At 36.5% G+C, this 19,135-nt stretch overlaps 1 protein-coding gene across 1 annotated transcript in view; it reads left to right on the top strand.

Annotated features, from left to right (window-relative positions):
* Positions 1 to 19,135, top strand: part of LOC139114073 (substance-P receptor-like) — a 66,702-nt gene that overhangs the window by 12,095 nt on the left and 35,472 nt on the right. The window lies entirely within an intron of this gene.

Here is a 19,135-nt window from a genome sequence, read left to right as displayed (position 1 = left end):
TATTTACGAAAAGTGAATAAAAGACTGGCATTTTTGGAAGCGATCGAGTAGCTGAGGTAGGCAGGGATACGACTTGGGCCCAAGAACGCTGAATTTCGGCAGTAATTTGGCTTTTTACGTCAAGTCCAAAAATGGATTTGAAGTCACCAACTCTACGTACGGGTCTTTGCAGGGCTGTGGTGAGCGGGGCTATTAGCTGTAGCGGAACACACAGCATCGTACGCAGGGCTAACGCTGTCTAAGCGATGTCTGAAATACCAAAGACAGCTTTACTGTACCTGCAAACGTGGCCACTTTACTTTTGATTAAGCATTAAAGCTTCTTTATGCAGTCAGAAATTCTGCTTGTACATAGACAAAACCCGGGGACAAAACAGACCCTCGAAGGGTTGTAAATAAAAGCTAACAAATGGTATCGTGTGTTAGAAATTGAGACACAAGATACCACTTCTATTCATCAAATCATCTACGCGATAATATACTTTATTGAGGCAACTCGTTTATGAGATCACTGCTATAGCATCAAGCAAAATTGTGTGTCCTATGCAGACAGTGTGTCTGAGGAAATTGAAATAAACAAGACCTCTAGACAGACTGTCACATTGTATCTCAATCTTTAACACAAAGTGCCAATCGTAAACTCTCATTTACAACCTCAGATAGAGCTAGTTTTGCCTTTTGTACAAACAGAATTTCTAACGGCATCAAGTGGGCTTAATCAACAGTAAAGTGGCCACGGGTGTACTTCTCAAACATATGCTAATGAAAACATATATTTTTATTTTTATTTTCGCTTTATTGTTTGATTTTCATAACTTATCAATGAGAATTATAAAGTTTGTGTATGTTTTCATCGAGTTGTATACTCATCAGTGAGTTTGGCTTTACTTTAATATTTTGAAATAAAATTTACTTTTTTTACCATAACTAGTCTGCCCGTTTTCCTTTGTGTAAGGTGTTCCTTTCTACCCCGGGAACCCCTTTTACTGCAACAAGTAATTACTTGAATAGTGTCTTCATTCAGTATTTATGCTATCGTCATACCATCGACATTAAAAGGGGTGTTATCATCTGCTCGAAGTGCTACTTTTTTCGAATTTGTTGTATCTGCTATCCAAACTTTAGCTTTCTCGAACTATCGAACCAAAAGCTATCCACATCTGCAGCCCGTGTACTTACGTGGGAAAGCTTCCAATGTTTACTACTTAAGATGAAAGGCTTCTATGTCTGTGTACATAATATATCACCAGTGCATACTTGCGTCTGTTGAAAATTACCCTATCACTGAAAGATTGATAGTATGACATAGTACATGCACCTCGTTACAAGTAATGGACACTGCTCCCTTCCGCTTCCTCTGCTATTTAAGAATAAGGCACAGTCCGCGTAAACATAAAGACAAAACAAAGCTGCTTCTCATAAGCTGTTTGTCTATTTGAGTGTTTGTCTGATTTTCACATCTTATAGCAACATGATCACTTAACAAAAAAGAACGATGTTCGTAAACCAGAGCGTGAAGAAAACCAGCCTGCATGGAAACTAAACAGTTGGCTCTGACTGTCTAGGATAGTAACGGATGTAGCATTTGATATTCGGGGGGAGGGGAGGATTGAAGATTGATTCCAGGGCATTATGTTTCAACTGTGCCAATTCTGGCATCTTTCACTTACTCTCTCAGGGGATTTTTTTTTGTGCGCACACACGTGCTGAATTGCCAATAATGCTGTTGTTTTTGTCGAAATACTTTTCTTCATGTGACATGACAAAGTTTACAAGGAACTGTAGGCAAACAACATCTGCTTCAGAATACTGGAAAGAAAGTTGGAAAGAAAATAGGAGCATCCATTACTACAGCAACATTGCTGATGGAGACAAATAAGAAATCATGGAGGTCTCAATCGGTAAGAAGACAGCTGCCACTGTCAGTGATTAGGCTTGTTTTGGATAGTAAGCTAAAAGCATGTGACACAAACCGATTGAGGGTTGAAAGACTGCGATTGCGTGGGGGTAGTTGAAAATTGAAGTTACACAATTAATTCTGTCACTTGGGGTGATTAGGGGGTTTTCTCTTCCTGATACAGAAAGTTTTGAATTTTGTAAATTGAAATGAAGTCATTTGGTGGCCACTTTGAGTGTTTTTAATATAGCTTTGTGAAGACTCAAAATGTATTAGACATGAAATGATTTCCCATTATTACCATGTCAACAGAGACCAGTGAATATTCCAATAAGAAAATTTCTATTTTTTTCAATTACTTAATGCAAAGAAATACAATGCAAAAAAATCAAAGTGCAGCTTCTCCATATGTATATGCTAAAGAAGTGCTTGGGATTTATAATGTTTAAAAAGATTGTCATATATTGTTACAAATTCAGGGCATAGCCATTGAATTTGGAATGCAGCTTCTATTTGGATATTAACAGGTGTATCCTATAACATGCTTTGAAAAACAAAATAAATCATGAATTAAGGGTATCATTAAGAAATTTATAAGTAGGTCAATTTTACGGCAAATTCTGGCACTCTGTCCAACCCTTGCCACATTGCACTGTAAAAGCTGCACTTTCAATTGTTAGAAATTGTAGTTCCAGAAACATTAATATTGGGGTCAGTGCGGGAAGCACATTATAAACAACAAATTTCCTTTGTTGACAAGTCATGATAAGCTTGGCAAATCAAAAGTAACTGTTACTGCATAACTGCTGGAAATATTTTTAATGTTTTTTTTCAGCTATCCTTGGCTGGATATTTTTCAAAGGCAACCCCTTCCAATTTTCCCCCTGAAATCTTCCAAGCCCCCCCCTGAGGATATCAAATAGCCCTAATGGTGAGGTTGGGAAGGATGGCCACCGGTTGTATCCTTATCCCGCATGCGAGACCTATGGCAGAGTTTTTTATAGCCCAAAGTGTTGGCCAGGAAAATTTGAAGGCTTGTAATATAAAACATTTTAATGGTCGACATGCGACAACTATTCTATAAGCGTCAACTGGTATGATGTGAATAAGTACCTTATCAAAATCTATTTTATTTCCTATGACTATGTCTTTCATTAAATAAGACCTGATTTGATCCACTGGGAAAAATATAGTTTTGGTTTTGAAATGAATGAAATTATTTGACCATAACACTTCCTTGAGTAGAGACTCTGCCGCATTTTGCGCTTTCACCTGCCTTTAAAGGCATTCGAGCATAAATAAAATCATTTCTTTGTAAAAAGAAGAAAGAGCAGTGGTTTCAGGACAATCTTGAGGTTTTGTAAAATTGCTATAAAAACAAATGTGGTCAATGTAATTTCTTTCTTAATACAAGTTTGGAATAAGCATCCAACTGGGCTTTCCTCCTCCATCTATATGTGAGTCATTATTATTCAAGGCCAAGGGGTCAGAGGAATAGGAAGGGGTCACTAAAAACTAATGAACAGGAAGGGGTAATGAAAAAAAAGATAAACAAAAAGAGGGGGCTCATGTAAAATATTCATCCATTAGGTGATGGGTTATGGGTACCTCATACTGTAATTGGGCCTTCGCCCGTTGGATAATGGATCAAAGTGGTAGTTTTTTTTCAAAATGTTTTCAAAATCTGTTGTTACTATCCCAAATTGAGGTTACTGGCCACATATACTCTTCCAAATGCTGACTCCTCATGAAATACTTTAACGCTTTGATTGGCAAAGTCAGTGTCCCTTCAGAAAATATCCAGACGTTTTTGAAATTTTCCCAAAAATTTAGATCAAAAAGTGTAGCCTATGAAAAGCGCTCTCCATTTGGTCCATAAATTATCAAACGAATTAAAGGTTAACTGTTGCACTTAAGGTTCCAAGACAAGAAATTGACCTTTTTAAGCTAACAATTCTCTAGTGGTTAATAAGCTCAGACCCCCGTAAATTATATATTTTCGGAAAGCCTAGATATAGGGGAACATTTTTGTTACCATAGTGTCACCATTATTTACATAACTATCATGTGACAGGTAATTTGCATAACCTTTCAAAAATCTGTTTTCCCTATGTTTTGTTTCAATGCTTTGAGATGTGTGGCTGAAATTTGTGAGTGCAAGCTGTCATAAGGATCTTCCAAAGTGTGTCTCAGAATTTTTTAAACCTTCTTGAACAATTTTTATGCCAGAAAAACTTCCAGAGCGGTGAATTTAATCCTAGTTAATTTCTTAAAAATTGTGCTCAAAAAAACTAAGCAAGATATAAAAAATCTGAGACACACTTTTGAAGAGCGTTGTGACAGCTTGCATTCCAGCAAGTTTGAGTCAGATATTTTAGTATTGAGACAAAACATAGGGAAAACCGATTTTTGAAAGGTTATGCAAATTACCTGTCACATGATAGTTATGTAAACAATGGTGACACTGTGGTTACCAAAATGTTCCCCTATATCTAGGCTTTCAGAAAATGTATAATTTACGGGGGTTCTGAGCTTATTAACTACCAGAGAATTGTTAGATTAAAAAGGTCAATTTCTTGTCTTGGAACCTTAAAATGTGGAAAAAATTACAGTACTTAAATAGTCAAGCTGAAAACATCTGACTAAAAGTATGACCTAAGGCTAAGGCTTGGTTCACAAGTAACACTTAGCGGGACAGAAGGAATCACGATGAAAATGTTATTTTTTTTAAATCCCCCCTTATTTAAATCTCCCAACCTCAAAAATTTTCAAAACTCCCCGTCTATATGATCAACAATTATTAAGTCCCTCCCAATTAGAATAGAGCCGTACATTTATTAGGGATGTATTACATAGTTCTGCTCGCAGATGTCCAACACTACGTGTTATTAGCAGTTTTTAAAGCCATACGTCTAAGGCAAGTTCTTAAATTGATTCGGTTTTAAACACATCAGTGGACCCTTTGGATTTATCAGTCAAAGCCGTACTTGAGTTTATCCAACTCTGGCCAGGTCAATGGCTCCTCCTGAAGAGCACAAAAAATGACGATCATGATAGAGTATGCAAATTGTGAATTTCTGGCTACATTAGATTCTTCGTGTAAGTTTTACAAAATTGACAATACTGGAAGGTTAAAATATTCTCATATATTTTTCATTCAAATTAAAGTCTTTACTGTACAAAGTTTTACGTAAGTGTTACTTTATGATGAGAATGAGAAAATTTAAAAAATCAAGCATGGTCACCCCATCTTTTTTCTTGAATATTTAATTATTCTTAGATGCCATAATTCAAACATCCCTGATAACTTTCAAGTCTCCGGGTCTTTAATGTATTGCTTTATGGCCTAGTCTTGTGTACAATAATCACAATCATACCAATCCATAATCCAATAACACTAGGTCAAAATTTGTAAGACAATAGTTGTAAACATAGACACAAAACAGCACAGAACAGACAGTAGATAGACGGTACACAAACAAAGTCAAATTCATGAAAGACAGATATATGGACCTCTGGCCAAAAGACCAAGAAGTGATGTCAGGTGTTTCGAAAATAGTAAGCACATCCTTCCCCGTATGTGGCATCCGCCATATATCAATCTGTAAGTCAGATAGGTAGTGGTCACTAACCAAGGCCCCATGTCACTGATGCCATCAGTGATAATTTGTCGAAGAGAGATATTGTGTTTAACTACCAGCTTGCGATACCTGCCAAAAAAGCGTTTGAATTTGGGAGACAAGTCTTGCTCTGGTGTAACCTTACAGTTTGTGAGAGAGATGGCCATGTCTCTCTACAAAATCATCATATGAACTGCATGCTCTTGCATATCGAATAAGCTGGGAAATGTATACCCCATAAGCAGGTGAGAGTGGAATATTACTGATGAGGTGTGGAAAATTGATTATACTAAAGTTGAAATCATCTCTCTTGTCATATAGCCTAGTAGAAAGGTGACCATTAGAGTCAAATTCAAGTAAAATGTCCAGATATGAAGCAGAAGAGGCCGTTTCTTTAATCTCCAATACTGGAGGATAAATCATAGCGAGATATTTACTGAATTCAGAGTTATTCAATGAAATAACATCGTCTATGTATCTAAATGTAAGGTTGAAAGTACGAGCTACAGAGACCTTTTTCTGCTTGATAAGGTTCTGGATAAATTCTGCCTCGTATGAGAACAGAAATAAGTCGGGCAAGTAAGGGAGCACAGTTAGTGTCCATGGGAATTCTTATACACTGTTGGTAAAGTCTGTTTCACTGTAATTAGCGTCACATGACCCGAACTCTTCTTCAGGTACTTCATCAACTTTGATAATTTGACAATAATTTAGGTCAGCTTATACAACTGCACTCTTATTCTACTTCCTACAGCGTGTTGAACTTTCCAGTATTCAGCTTGTCAACACAGCCTGTGAATATGCACCCCGCATTTGTATCATTTACAAATGATTTTCAGTCTGGACTCCAATTTAATTATCACCCAATATTCATATATGCAGGCTATTGTCAACGAACTCTATATTGTGAGTTTCAGAATGCTATAGGGAGACAGAAAGAAACAGTATTTGAGATATTGCAAAGAATATTGAAAAAATTATCGACAGTTGCAGAATCTGCCCCAATACTAGGCCTACTTGTTTGTATTTTTACAAAAATTCATACATTTTTAGATTTTTCGAGACAAAAATATAATGCGACAAAACGGTTCTAGAGTTTAAATATTACTAATATTATACCAATTGGACGCCATTAAAACGTTGTTAAATTTTCATTGAATTACCCACCAAACCTTGGAATCGTAAAAAAAGGGAACCAAAAATTTTCAGGTCTCCCTTATAGGCAGAGCAAAACTTTCATACACCCCCTCTACTACCCCAAAAATTTTCGAATCCTCCCGAATTCCTCCACCCCCTCTAACTGTTTTTGTGAACGCAGTATAAGGAACGCTGTTCAACGCTGGCCCTCGTTAAAACATTTTCAGCTGAAAACATGTAACAAAACGCTGGCCACAGAAAGATTCGTTAAAAGCTAATCGAAAACATCTATTACTTAAAGGCATTAGGTCACCATATGTTGGCAAGATTTATTTGACTCTTCTCAAGATCTTTTAGTTGGTTTGAGACGACTACAATGACGGAAACAACAGCAAAAAGACATTAAACCAGGAGATAATTTCAATCCTAACCGATATAGTATTTTTACAACTGTTTCGAATTAAGGGAGCTTTCAGTTAGCATGTGGAGTCGGGGGGGGGGGGGTAGCCGAGGATTTGGAGAAGGGTCATGTTCCTTGCAAGCCTTCCCCGGCGGAGGGTCACAGTTTGCACACAGAAAAAAAATTGTTAAAATGACAGCCCCCTACTCAAATGTTTTCAACCGAAAACATCTATTACTTAAAGGCACCAGCACACCATATGTTAGCAAGATTTATTTGGCTGTTCTCAAGATCTAGCAAGCTGGCGTGACACGACTACAATGACGAAAACCACAGCCAAAAGACATTAAACCAGGCGATAATTTCAATCCTACTTTTGTAACTGTTTTGACTGAAGGGAGCTTTCAGTTAGCATGTAGAGTCTATGGGTTAGCCGGAGGAAATTCGGGAAAGGTCATTCACTACAAGCCTGCCCCGGGGAGGGTAACATTTTGCGAACGTGTCCAGGGGAGGATCATATTTTACATGTGCAAATTTTCACAAGTGTTGAAAGGGCTGGAGGAATCACGATTAAGTCTTGATATCAACTTATCAAGATAACTATCAATATATATTTTGTACACTACCGTTGCTGGCAGTGGCATTTCAGTCCAGACATAAATTGAAATGTCCATATTAGAATAACTCAGATGCGTATTTATACTTAGGGTGTGTCAATAAGTTTACAGCATTACAGCATGATTTTTAATAATTGTCAGGACAAGAAAATGTTGATACACTGCATAAAATGAGAAAAAAATTCAAGTATAATATAGCTGCTGATCATGCAAATCTTGGCAACTCTCAGTGGACAATGTTATCGTTACAAAATAACAAGTAAATTGTTCCTGAGGTGTGAATATATGGTAGGTTCTTGGAATTGTACAGCTCTCAAATTTAATAGTACATGTTGTACATGCCTATACACAGAACTTTAAATACATGACAGTTGTCTGGAAATTTTGCTTAGCCTGTGATATATTATAGCGAGCGCAGCGAGAGCGCCGAAGGCCGCTTGCGAAGCGAGCATTCAGACTAACACGTATGCATGAATGTATTTAGAATGGAATCTCTATATACCTACCAGTTTGAAAAGAGTGCACTTCCGGCTGTTTACATGGAGGCAGCCATTTTGACAACTTCATCACGAATTGTGTGAAATTAAAGATGTCAACTACCACAAATCCTGCTCGACAACGTGTTTTTCAGATAAAGAAATCTCTCTGTTTTAAAGAAAGTGAGAATGTAGTTTAAAACGATTATTTTCAATCACTTTTGAAAGCCGGATTCGGTCACCGCTGTGCGCCGCCATTTTGAAACAAGCCAACTCGTGCGCGAACGAACGGCCAACTCACTCCGGTATTAATGTGAGAGCCATCAACGGGAATAACAAGTATTTGTTTTGAATCAGATGTTCTCTGTTCCTGGCCCCGAATATATACAACAAACTGATCTGAATCATGTAATTTACCTGTTTTATTGATTTTCGTTGGTGAACTTGGCATTTCAAAGTTAAATTGCTATAGGTATTATTCTACAAAATGATAGACAGCCATTCAACCTTTATGGCAAAAATATGCAGCGAACATAAAATTTAGCTTGGTATATTGCATGATAACTTTAATGATGATTTACCTTACGCTCCGCTCGCTCTCAGGTCAGACCTTATGCATATTAATATGCACTGAGCTGAAATATAGCCATCTGATTGGCTGGAGCCAGTGTTTATATTCTCAACAAGAAGACCTGCGCACTACGTAACATTCTGAAGCTCGGGCATATATCGAACTCAAGCTGCAGCTCAAACATAGACCCTCGAGAAATTAAACCCGAGGGTCTATGGCTCAACACGCTACAATGTCGGAAAGGTCTGCGGCTTGAGTTTAATTTTGAGTCGGATGCAGCTCAATGACCTCACAAAAATGAAGAATTTGTACAAACAGCGTCGGCGATGAAACAACAATTTTTTTTTTCATTTATTTTTGAGTGTTTTTCAAGTAAAATTCTACAATCTACGGAAGCGTATTCGTGCCATTTTTGTAAGAAAAAAAATAAAAAAATCTCGTAATTACGAGTTTTGATTCTCGTAATTACGAGTTTTTGATTCTCGTAATTACGAGTTTTTGATTCTCGTAATTACGAGTTTTTAAATCTCGTAATTACGAATTTTAAAATCTCGTAATTACGAGTTTTTAATTCTCGTAATTACGAGTTTTTGATTCTCGTAATTACGAGTTTTTGATTCTCGTAATTACGAGTTTTTAAATCTCGTAATTACGAGAATCAAAAACTCGTAATTACGAGTTTTTGATTCTCGTAATTACGAGTTTTTGGTTCTCCTAATTATGAGATTTTAATTCTCGACATCACCTTTCTTGTGATATTTCTGCTCAGCAAATAATATTTGCGTGGGCTTCTTGGGGTTTTGTTTTATTTAACACTTCTGTTAGCGTCTATTTGTAGCCGACTTCTATCTCGTTTTGATGACACGTGATGAAAGAGAATGCAACACGCTTCAAAGGGACTTGTCCTACCATGCCGGCCATTTGATCACAACAACAGTGCGACATGTTCGAAGTCAGTCAACAATTACAAACATTTTAAGAAGAAGAAACTTCATTGAGCAGTTGCTTGAGTGTTACCAAACCGAAAGGTAAGATCTGCAATAGAACGGAATTACATGAGCATACTACATCGTCGACTGTTTTCACTGCCGCCATTATCAGTGAATGTGGTGTTGTCAAGGTCACTCACAGCCACAGCTAAGCTAAGCTCGGATGGGAAGTTCTTGTCGGAAACACGGTGTAGTTGGCCTGAATTTTCACTGAAATGTTTCTTTCTAGATTGGTCAGTTTCCTGTTATGGATAAGAGATGCATGCCATCCAATGATCACCGATGTGCTTGCCACGAATGCGCGGCATAAGAGTGATTGACCTGTATGACCCCTAATTCAACAACAACCCACCATGCTGTATGAACAGCTCCATGTTTGCAGTGCGCTCATATCTAAGTTGATGCAGGGCGATCTTTTTGTCCCTATCATTTGATAAGAAATAGCAGGAATTAATTAAAAGAAGTCAAGTCAATTCCTGTTAAAGACCATTGTACATATTACCTACTAATTCTGCTTAATGTAGTTGCAAAATATTTTCATTGTACAGCTTGTCTTGCATTGTGCGTTCATGCGTGCAGTGTGCGTTGTATCACAGAGTAACATAAACAGAGTGGCAACACCTATTGTTTAAGGCGTGAAGCGGTTACGTAAGCAATCCATGTTTGCCTCGCCTCACGAAGCTCTTGGCTCTCTTTTCCGAAGAGTGCCGACCATGCACCCTTCGGTAATTTTCGGATTTTCACCAATTGTTAAGCGAAAGTATGTTCGACAAAGTTTGTGTTGTTGTTGTCGTGTGGTGCTGATCGGAATTGATGTGCTGGCAAAAACGGGAGTGTTTTGAGCTTCAGGAAAGTGGGTTTTACCGTTTTAAAAATTCCTCTCATATTTTTATGAATATATAATGAGTGTGTTTGAACAAAATTTGAAAGTCTTTTATCGATACTGTCTGGTTTTACTCAATGGTTTACGGTCAGTCATACCGTCTTTTACACGTGCGTCAAGAAAGGACATGTTTATGAAACTGCTGGCGTGTTATGTTTTGATTGGCGTGAAGCAGTGTTTCTGGCCTTAGAGCTCACAAAGTAACTATGGTTGCTACGCGACTGGCAGTACGATGCCATCTCGTCGTATGTTTCGCATAATCTCGTGTAATTATCAACCACAAACAAAGCCTCCAAAAAGTTTAACACCTTTGAAGCTCATTTTAATATGAAAAGCCAATAGTCTACCGAGACGACCATGGAACAAAGGCATGCAAGTGTTGCCACTCTGTTTATGCCACTCTGTTTATGTTACTCTGTGGTTGTATCGATGGGTTTGTTAATACATCATGTTGTGATGGAATTATGTTCTAAAATATCTTATTTTCCCATCAGTTTCAGATTGACCGGATAGTGATCCAAAATATGGATGGTGAACTTTGAGTAAATCACACATGGAAACGTATTGCGATAGGCTAGACACCATTTAACAACGCACGTGTTTGAGAATGCCAATGCCATTTGCAATCAATATTTGACAGTTTTCTTCTTGTAAGTTTGTAAGTCGTCAATTGTAGTTCAGTTTAATTTTATTTATTACATTTATGCTGTGAATAAATGCATTTTTTCAAATATGGTTGCGATGTATCAAACTTTTTGACATTCGGTGCAAGTGAGAACTGTGAATTTAATTTTGATTTGCTGATCCACTAAGTACAGAGTTTACAGATTACAAGTTGCCCTTAAATTGGCAAACTAAGCAACATGGCTGAAGTGTTTTGTTTCTATACAGGCACAGACTTCCTTAACACTATTGCAACGTTCTCATGTTAATGGCTATGCTATATCATGCCCCCAGACTGACCAAAGTCGTGTAATAATGTAGATAGAGGTAATAATGTAGCTGGAGGAAAACTACAATGTGTAGAGGCCATGTCAGTATGCCATTTGAGTAGATAACGAGAATGAAGACACGATTACGAGAATTAAAACCAGTAATTACGAGATTCAAAAATTCATAGTTACGAGAATTAAACTCGTAATTACGAGAATTAAAAACTCGTAATTACGAGATTTTAAAACTCGTAATTACGAGATTTAAAAACTCGTAATTACGAGAATCAAAAACTCGTAATTACGAGATTTAAAAACTCGTAATTACGAGATTTTAAAACTCGTAATTACGAGATTTTAAAACTCGTAATTACGAGAATTAAAACTCGTAATTACGAGAATCAAAAACTCGTAATTACGAGAATTAAAAACTCGTAATTACGAGAATCAAAAACTCGTAATTACGAGATTTTAAAACTCGTAATTACGAGAATTAAAACTCGTAATTACGAGAATTAAAAACTCGTAATTACGAAAATTAAAAACTCGTAATTACGAGAATCAAAAACTCGTAATTACGAGATTAAAAACTCGTAATTACGAGATTTTAAAACTCGTAATTACGAGATTTTAAAACTCGTAATTACGAGAATTAAAACTCGTAATTACGAGAATCAAAAACTCGTAATTACGAGAATCAAAAACTCGTAATTACGAGAATCAAAAACTCGTAATTACGAGATTTTAAAACTCGTAATACGAGATTTTAAAACTCGTAATTACGAGAATCAAAACTCGTAATTACGAGAATTAAAAACTCGTAATTACGAGAATCAAAAACTCGTAATTACGAGAATCAAAAACTCGTAATTACGAGATTTTAAAACTCGTAATAACGAGAATCAAAACTCGTAATTACGAGAATCAAAAACTCGTAATTACGAGAATTAAAAACTCGTAATTACGAGAATCAAAAACTCGTAATTACGAGATTTAAAACTCGTAATTACGAGAATCAAAAACTCGTAATTACGAGAATCAAAAACTCGTAATTACGAGATTTAAAAACTCGTAATTACGAGAATCAAAAACTCGTAATTACGAGATTTAAAAACTCGTAATTACGAGAATTAAAAACTCGTAATTACGAGAATTATCTTGTCATGAGAATCTATAGTCCGTCATTGTCATTGTGAATAAATGAATACATGGTCAAAAACTACAGTCAAGTAATCGCAAATTTCTAAAAACTCAAAATTATGGGGTTTTCAAATTGCCAGAATGTTTGCATAATGATGATTTTGTAATTTCAATGTTTATGGAAGCATATGAAAATTTAACTATCAGAGCGTTATTTCAACTCATCGTCTATTTTAAGATTTCCTTTTCACTTCTACTTGATAACACCTGTGATAAAAATAAACATATTTTCGCTTTTATTTGCCATTTTCAATCATTTCTTGGGTTCTTGAAATGAATTGCACTTCAATTCGGTCATTCATCTTGATCATAATCAATGTTTGTGTACTATTCTTTTACATTAGGAAGAAGCAATGCAAAGACACGGATTGTTAAACTTTCTTTACTTTATCTGTATCCATACAAACTTTGATTGTGTAAATCTTTGTTAGCAAATAATACTAATCTGAAAGTTTGGAAATCTGTCCGATTTCCTCATTCACTGCTGTTTTGGATAATGTCTTTTTCACACATGAAGGGGTGTCAGAAGATGTCAGTTGTTTGTCATAATTTCTAGTGCAAACCCAACATGATGGCAACTGCCAATCTATGCTGGATGTAAAAAAAATAACATCACATCGGCAGGTATTCGGAGTTCGGGATTATATCCTGAGGCGGGGAGGGGGTGTTTATCAGGTTGTGAGACTCTAATAAAGGTGTTGACAGATGTGAAATATTTGCATAATGTCACACTATTGATATTTCACCCTAAAAAGAATGTTTATCCAGCCAGACAAAATCTACACGCCATTATGCTTGACTTTTGATCTAATGGACAACATACTGAATATCTACAATTGTAGCCATGTAACAGTCCAAACTTCATTCATTTATTTATTCATCTACGAGTGTATTATAATTGCTTACTACACCTTATAAATCAAGATAATACCATATTGAAAACACCATATTGAAAACACCATATTCTCGTTGAACAATAACCAACAATATGTATGAGAAATAAAAGCTCAAAACTATATAAAGGACTGAGCTATTAAGGATTGTCTGATAACTAAGAGAATCAGGGCTTATAGTGTCGAGAATCAAAAACTCGTAATTACGAGAATAAAAACTCGTAATTACGAGATTTTAATTCTCGTAATTACGAGAATTGAAAACTCGTAATTACGAGAATAAAAACTCGTAATTACGAGATTTTAATTCTCGTAATTACGAGAATTGAAAACTCGTAATTACGAGAATCAAAAACTCGTAATTACGAGAATCAAAAACTCGTAATTACGAGAATCAAAAACTCGTAATTACGAGATTTTTAATTTTTTTTTCTTACAAAAAGTGGCACGAATACGCTTCCGTAGTAATCGATGCGTTGCATTACCGTATTGTATGGAATCAACTCTGCACACGTTCATTTTAGAGTTTGTGTCGAGGCTAGGCTCTTGATCGCTCGTCGCAACTTCGCGTCGTAACTACCGACATTTACACTTTTATTTAACTTTATTATATTATAAGGAGGTTATAAATGGTGCGCTCGGGTATTTGGTTTCGGATATAAGACCTCTGGGGTGAAAATTAGCATATTCAGGCGAAATAATCACCGAGAGAAGCTGAGTCTGAGGACTTTACATATATTTGGAAAATTGGCGTTAAAATTATCATTTACTAATTAACATGTTACATACTGTCTCATGAAAGTAAATTCTCGATTGAATTCTAGCTCAAAGCCCGTGGTAGCTAGTCAGCTTATGAATTCATCACATACAACACTGCTCGGCTAAATCCTCACCATTGAAACAGAGCGATTCAATAACAAAGATAAATTATTACTATATTTCTGACCGCAAGAAGCTCTCACACATGCATAATTGGTGTGGCAAATAGTAAGGAGGTTGAAACTGACACTGAGAATTTACAAATATGTGGAAAATTAGCATGAAAATATGTAATGGGCGTTGTCACTCTTTGTCGTCCGTGTCACTTCCATATGCCATAACCAAGTACGTGTTATTTGTAAAATTCTTAACATGGGTTATAGTTAATCATTTATTTCTCAAAATGACCTGTTCTTTCGAGTGTATGAACGAGGCTAAATGTAACTATGCGGTGGTACAAATGACGTTATATAATATATGACACTCGCCTCTGCCTATTTACTATAACTTAAATTGTGCAAGCCCTGTCTACTGAGGAGTCAGATCTGTTCAATTTTTCATTCCTCTCATTCCTAGGGGGCTTTCTATCATTTGACGTTGTTCACCGTCTGCCCGAGTACATCCACTATACTGTTTCAATAGAGTGCATTCTCCGTCATAAAGGTAAGAGACCATCCAATGAGCTGCTTCGTCAGAATTCTCTCTTTACATGTCATGACCCTAACTTTACTGTTGGAATACATTCGAACATGTGCATTGTTGGGTGTAGATAAATGTGAAAATCAATTTACCCATTCTCAGTTTAACTGTTGTCAGAACGGCGTTCTGTCAATTCCTGAATCTGTATTACATCTTGATAGAATAACTGTCCACAGACCGGCCGGTTGCAGCATTACGTCTCCAAGTTATATCCTCTCCATGTCGAGCTCCCTCAGTTAGCCTACGTATCGGTTTGAAGTTCGGTTCTAAAAAGGAGGCTGGTTCAGTCACTCTATAGGAGTGCTATTAATACGATTGCAACACAAGCTGAACTACTGATTGTAACTGAAATAGGGTTAACTGGTGTAGAAAGATTTATTTTTCGTCCACCAACGGACGCCAAAACATTCAACTTTCCTACAACCTACTTATTAACTTAAAGCCGCAAATCACTCAAATGATGCTGCTTTAAGAACGCATCAAAACTTGTAATCTAGGCTTGAGCATTAAGCTGTGTTAAATGTAAGTGACGAGAACAATTAACGGCAGGGGGCTAGAAGAGAAAATATGTCCATGACTTTATTTTCGCGGACACCTATGACATTAGCCAAAATTTTAAGAGCCCACACTGTTGCCAAGAAAATGTTTCTTAGCCATCCCATTACATAAAAATGTAGAGGCAATTAGCACCGACCCATATTATTCTTAATGTATATATATATATATATATATATATATATATATATATATATATATATATATATATATATATATATATATATATATATATATATATCTTTCTCATAATACTATATCGGGCACTTAACCCCTCTGAGAGGATGCAAGCAAATTAATTATATGTATATCTATCAATCTATCTATCTATCTATCTATCTATCTATCTATCTATCTATCTATCTATCTATCTATCTATCTATCTATCTACACACACACACACCCACACACACACATATATATATATATATATATATATATATATATATATATATATATATATATATATATATATATATATATATATATATATATATATTTGCTTGCATCCTCTCAGAGGGGTTAAGTGCTCCATGTAGTATTATGAGAAAGATGACAACACATCAAGTATGCTTGGTGCCTATTACTCGGTTTAGAATGATTGATCGGTATGACTTGCATTGAGTGAAAATACGGAGCCCCATATATAACTATGGGATTTTCAACGCAGCCCCTCTAACATCCAGTTTTTTTTCCGTGCCACTCACCCATTTTTTTCTGCTCCTGATGTTAATAATACTTTTTCACCAAGCGCATGTTTCCCCTCATTTGGCATCTATAGAAATATCAGTGTTTGACTTCCCATAGCAAGAAATTATTATGCTATGTTAAATATACACGTACATTTAGGAATGTCACATCAGTAGAGGTGTGTTATCGGAATTCTTGCAAACAGGCGTGTAAAAGAAAATTAAGCTGATAGCAATAAGGTGAGGATTTATGACACAACTGGTTGTGAATTGTGGTTCAATTACGGACAATGTTATTTTCAACTCAGTCACGTTTACACTTACCTAAACACTTCAGTATCGTTCGAGTGCATAATTCTCTCTGGAATATATGATGAATGGTTAGAATGTATCGATAACAACGGCCCCATTAGGAACCGGATGCCTCAGATACCGATAAGCTAGTAATTATTGAATTGAAGCCAGCTTACAATATCTGTTTACGACGAAGAGTTCGAAGCAGTCCGTCATATTTCCACCTCAAAGGACGTGGAAAGGGTTGGTCATTTGATATCACGATAACACACACAAGAGTGTGCTCAAAGGATTTGCCATCTGGTGTCAAAACTATCCAGATGCGTGGTGCGGTGTCCCGCGAAACTTCCTATGCAGATAAGAAATGCCATTATAGTGTTTGCTGTCTGGTATCAAAATTAGACAGTAATTGGTGAATTTCCCTTGAACGAAATTACCTCAAAAGGTATTAAATCTTGTTGACTTGCATCAAACACAAACTTGATAGAGTATCATCACTGTTGCATACACTGATGATTTGAATGTCGGTCATATATCATGTGTGATCAGACTATGGAAAGAACATGAAATGGTGTATGACATGCTTAATTCACTGTTTAGGCCATCGGTAAGCTAGATAATATCGACCTCAAGCATAAAAAAGTAAAAGGTCATGTCTATCTCAAGCTTGTAAAGATTTGAATGTGAAATTGGGTCTCATGACCTCGTCGGTTTTGATATAGAGATTGTTTCACAGATCAGAGTAGAGTTACAGGCGATCCGAGTTTATTTCTGTAAGCCAGTATTTCATCAACCATAAACGAAGTTAACATATCAGATCATTACTTGATACTCAGCGCTTCCCATGCATTACCAACTTCACTAGCGAAAGATGTTTTTTTCGGGCAGATTTAAGCAAGCCGTGCGGAGCAGATGATGATGCATTACTAGCAGATTAACTTTAAGTATCCCTTGTGGAGGACACAACAGAGAAATATAAGAAAATAAGTCAGTTACCATGCCAAACCATTAAATATACCGCTGCAAAGGGTTAGGCAATCTCTGCTTGGTGACATTGAAAACAACAGAGCAAGATGGAAGACGTGCCAACTTTCATGATTCAGTTTATATAATGACTTTTTGCTCTGGCAAAAGCAGTGGCTGCCAGAAAATTAAATTTATTCCTTGCAAAGAATGTCAAAAAGGAAAATACATAGTAATATACTATTCATATCACAGACACAATCAGAATTCCCAGTTAGAGAGTTTTCAGTAACTATACTTTTGCTTGCACATCAGGAAATTCCACTGGCCAAATTCATAGATTCCGTTTCTGCCACAAGATAAAAATCAACTATTTTCAAAGAGCTTTGACCTTGAAAATGGATGTAAGAGAGACCCTTTTACAATCTCCTGCACTGTCAAAGAGCCTATGGACCAAAACAGTTGTTTAATTTGTTTATGACAAGGGTGGAGTGTTTGACAACTTGTATGATACTACGTATACAAGATTATAGACTCACTGGAATTGGTAATGCTGCGCGCGCACTCGTGAATGTAAGCATACTGCTTTTAATTTTCAGACGAAGTTTCTGTGCAGTGATAATTGCATAATTGATGAATAACCAGCAAGATGCCTTGAGCAACTTCGAGATGAAGAATTACAATGCTGTTGATGGTTTTATATGGTGACTCAGTCCGGGGGTGGGTAGATAGGGCCACAAATGATGAATGCTGTTCCCTGTATTGTAAGAAACCGGACGGGGAACATACATGAAAAGAAAGCGAAAGCATTTTCTTGAAAAGTTAATGCGACAGGAAATATCTTCATTGTTATAGTAAGAAAGTTTACTACACCTTCTGAAACGTGACCTGTCTATTACTATTAATATCGAACAGTGAAGCCCCTGACAGCTGACGTGAGGTGAATGGAAGGGAATTGAAACGGAAGAAGTACTAGCAGTTCTCAATCTAATACCTTGTTGTGGTACACAAGTCTATATTATTAGACCGAAAGAGAGAGAGAGAGTGGGCCATCCCCATCTCTCTTGTACTTGGCTGATTTTAATATTATGGAGGGACTGATTTAAAAAGTGTAGGATATGTAATACCTTGATGTAGGAGAACAACTTACCATGTACAGATGATGATATGATGAGTTTACATTTTACTTGCATGTAAATAACCACTGTAAATAAAACACAGACAAACATAGAAACAGACTCGCAACGGGTATTGTTTAAGGCGTGAAGCGGTTACGTAACCCATCCATGTTCGCCTCGCCTCAGGTAGCTCTCGCCTCTCTTTTCCGAAGAGTGCCGACCATGCATCCTTCTGTAATTTTCGGACTTTCGCCAATTGTTAAGCGAAAGTATGTTCGGCAAAGTTTGTGTTGTTGTTGTTGTCGTGTGGTGCTGAGCGGAATCGACGTGCTGGCGAAAACGGGAGTTTTGAGCTTCAGGAAAGTGAGTTTTACCGTTTTAAAAATTCCTCTCATATTTTTATGAATATATAATGAGTGTGTTTGAACCAAATTTGAAAGTCTT

Source organism: Ptychodera flava, chromosome 16, assembly GCF_041260155.1.
Source record: "Ptychodera flava strain L36383 chromosome 16, AS_Pfla_20210202, whole genome shotgun sequence".
Taxonomy (NCBI): domain Eukaryota; kingdom Metazoa; phylum Hemichordata; class Enteropneusta; family Ptychoderidae; genus Ptychodera; species Ptychodera flava.
The sequence above is the reverse complement of the archived record's forward strand: the minus strand, read 5'-3'. Positions and strand labels throughout refer to the sequence as shown.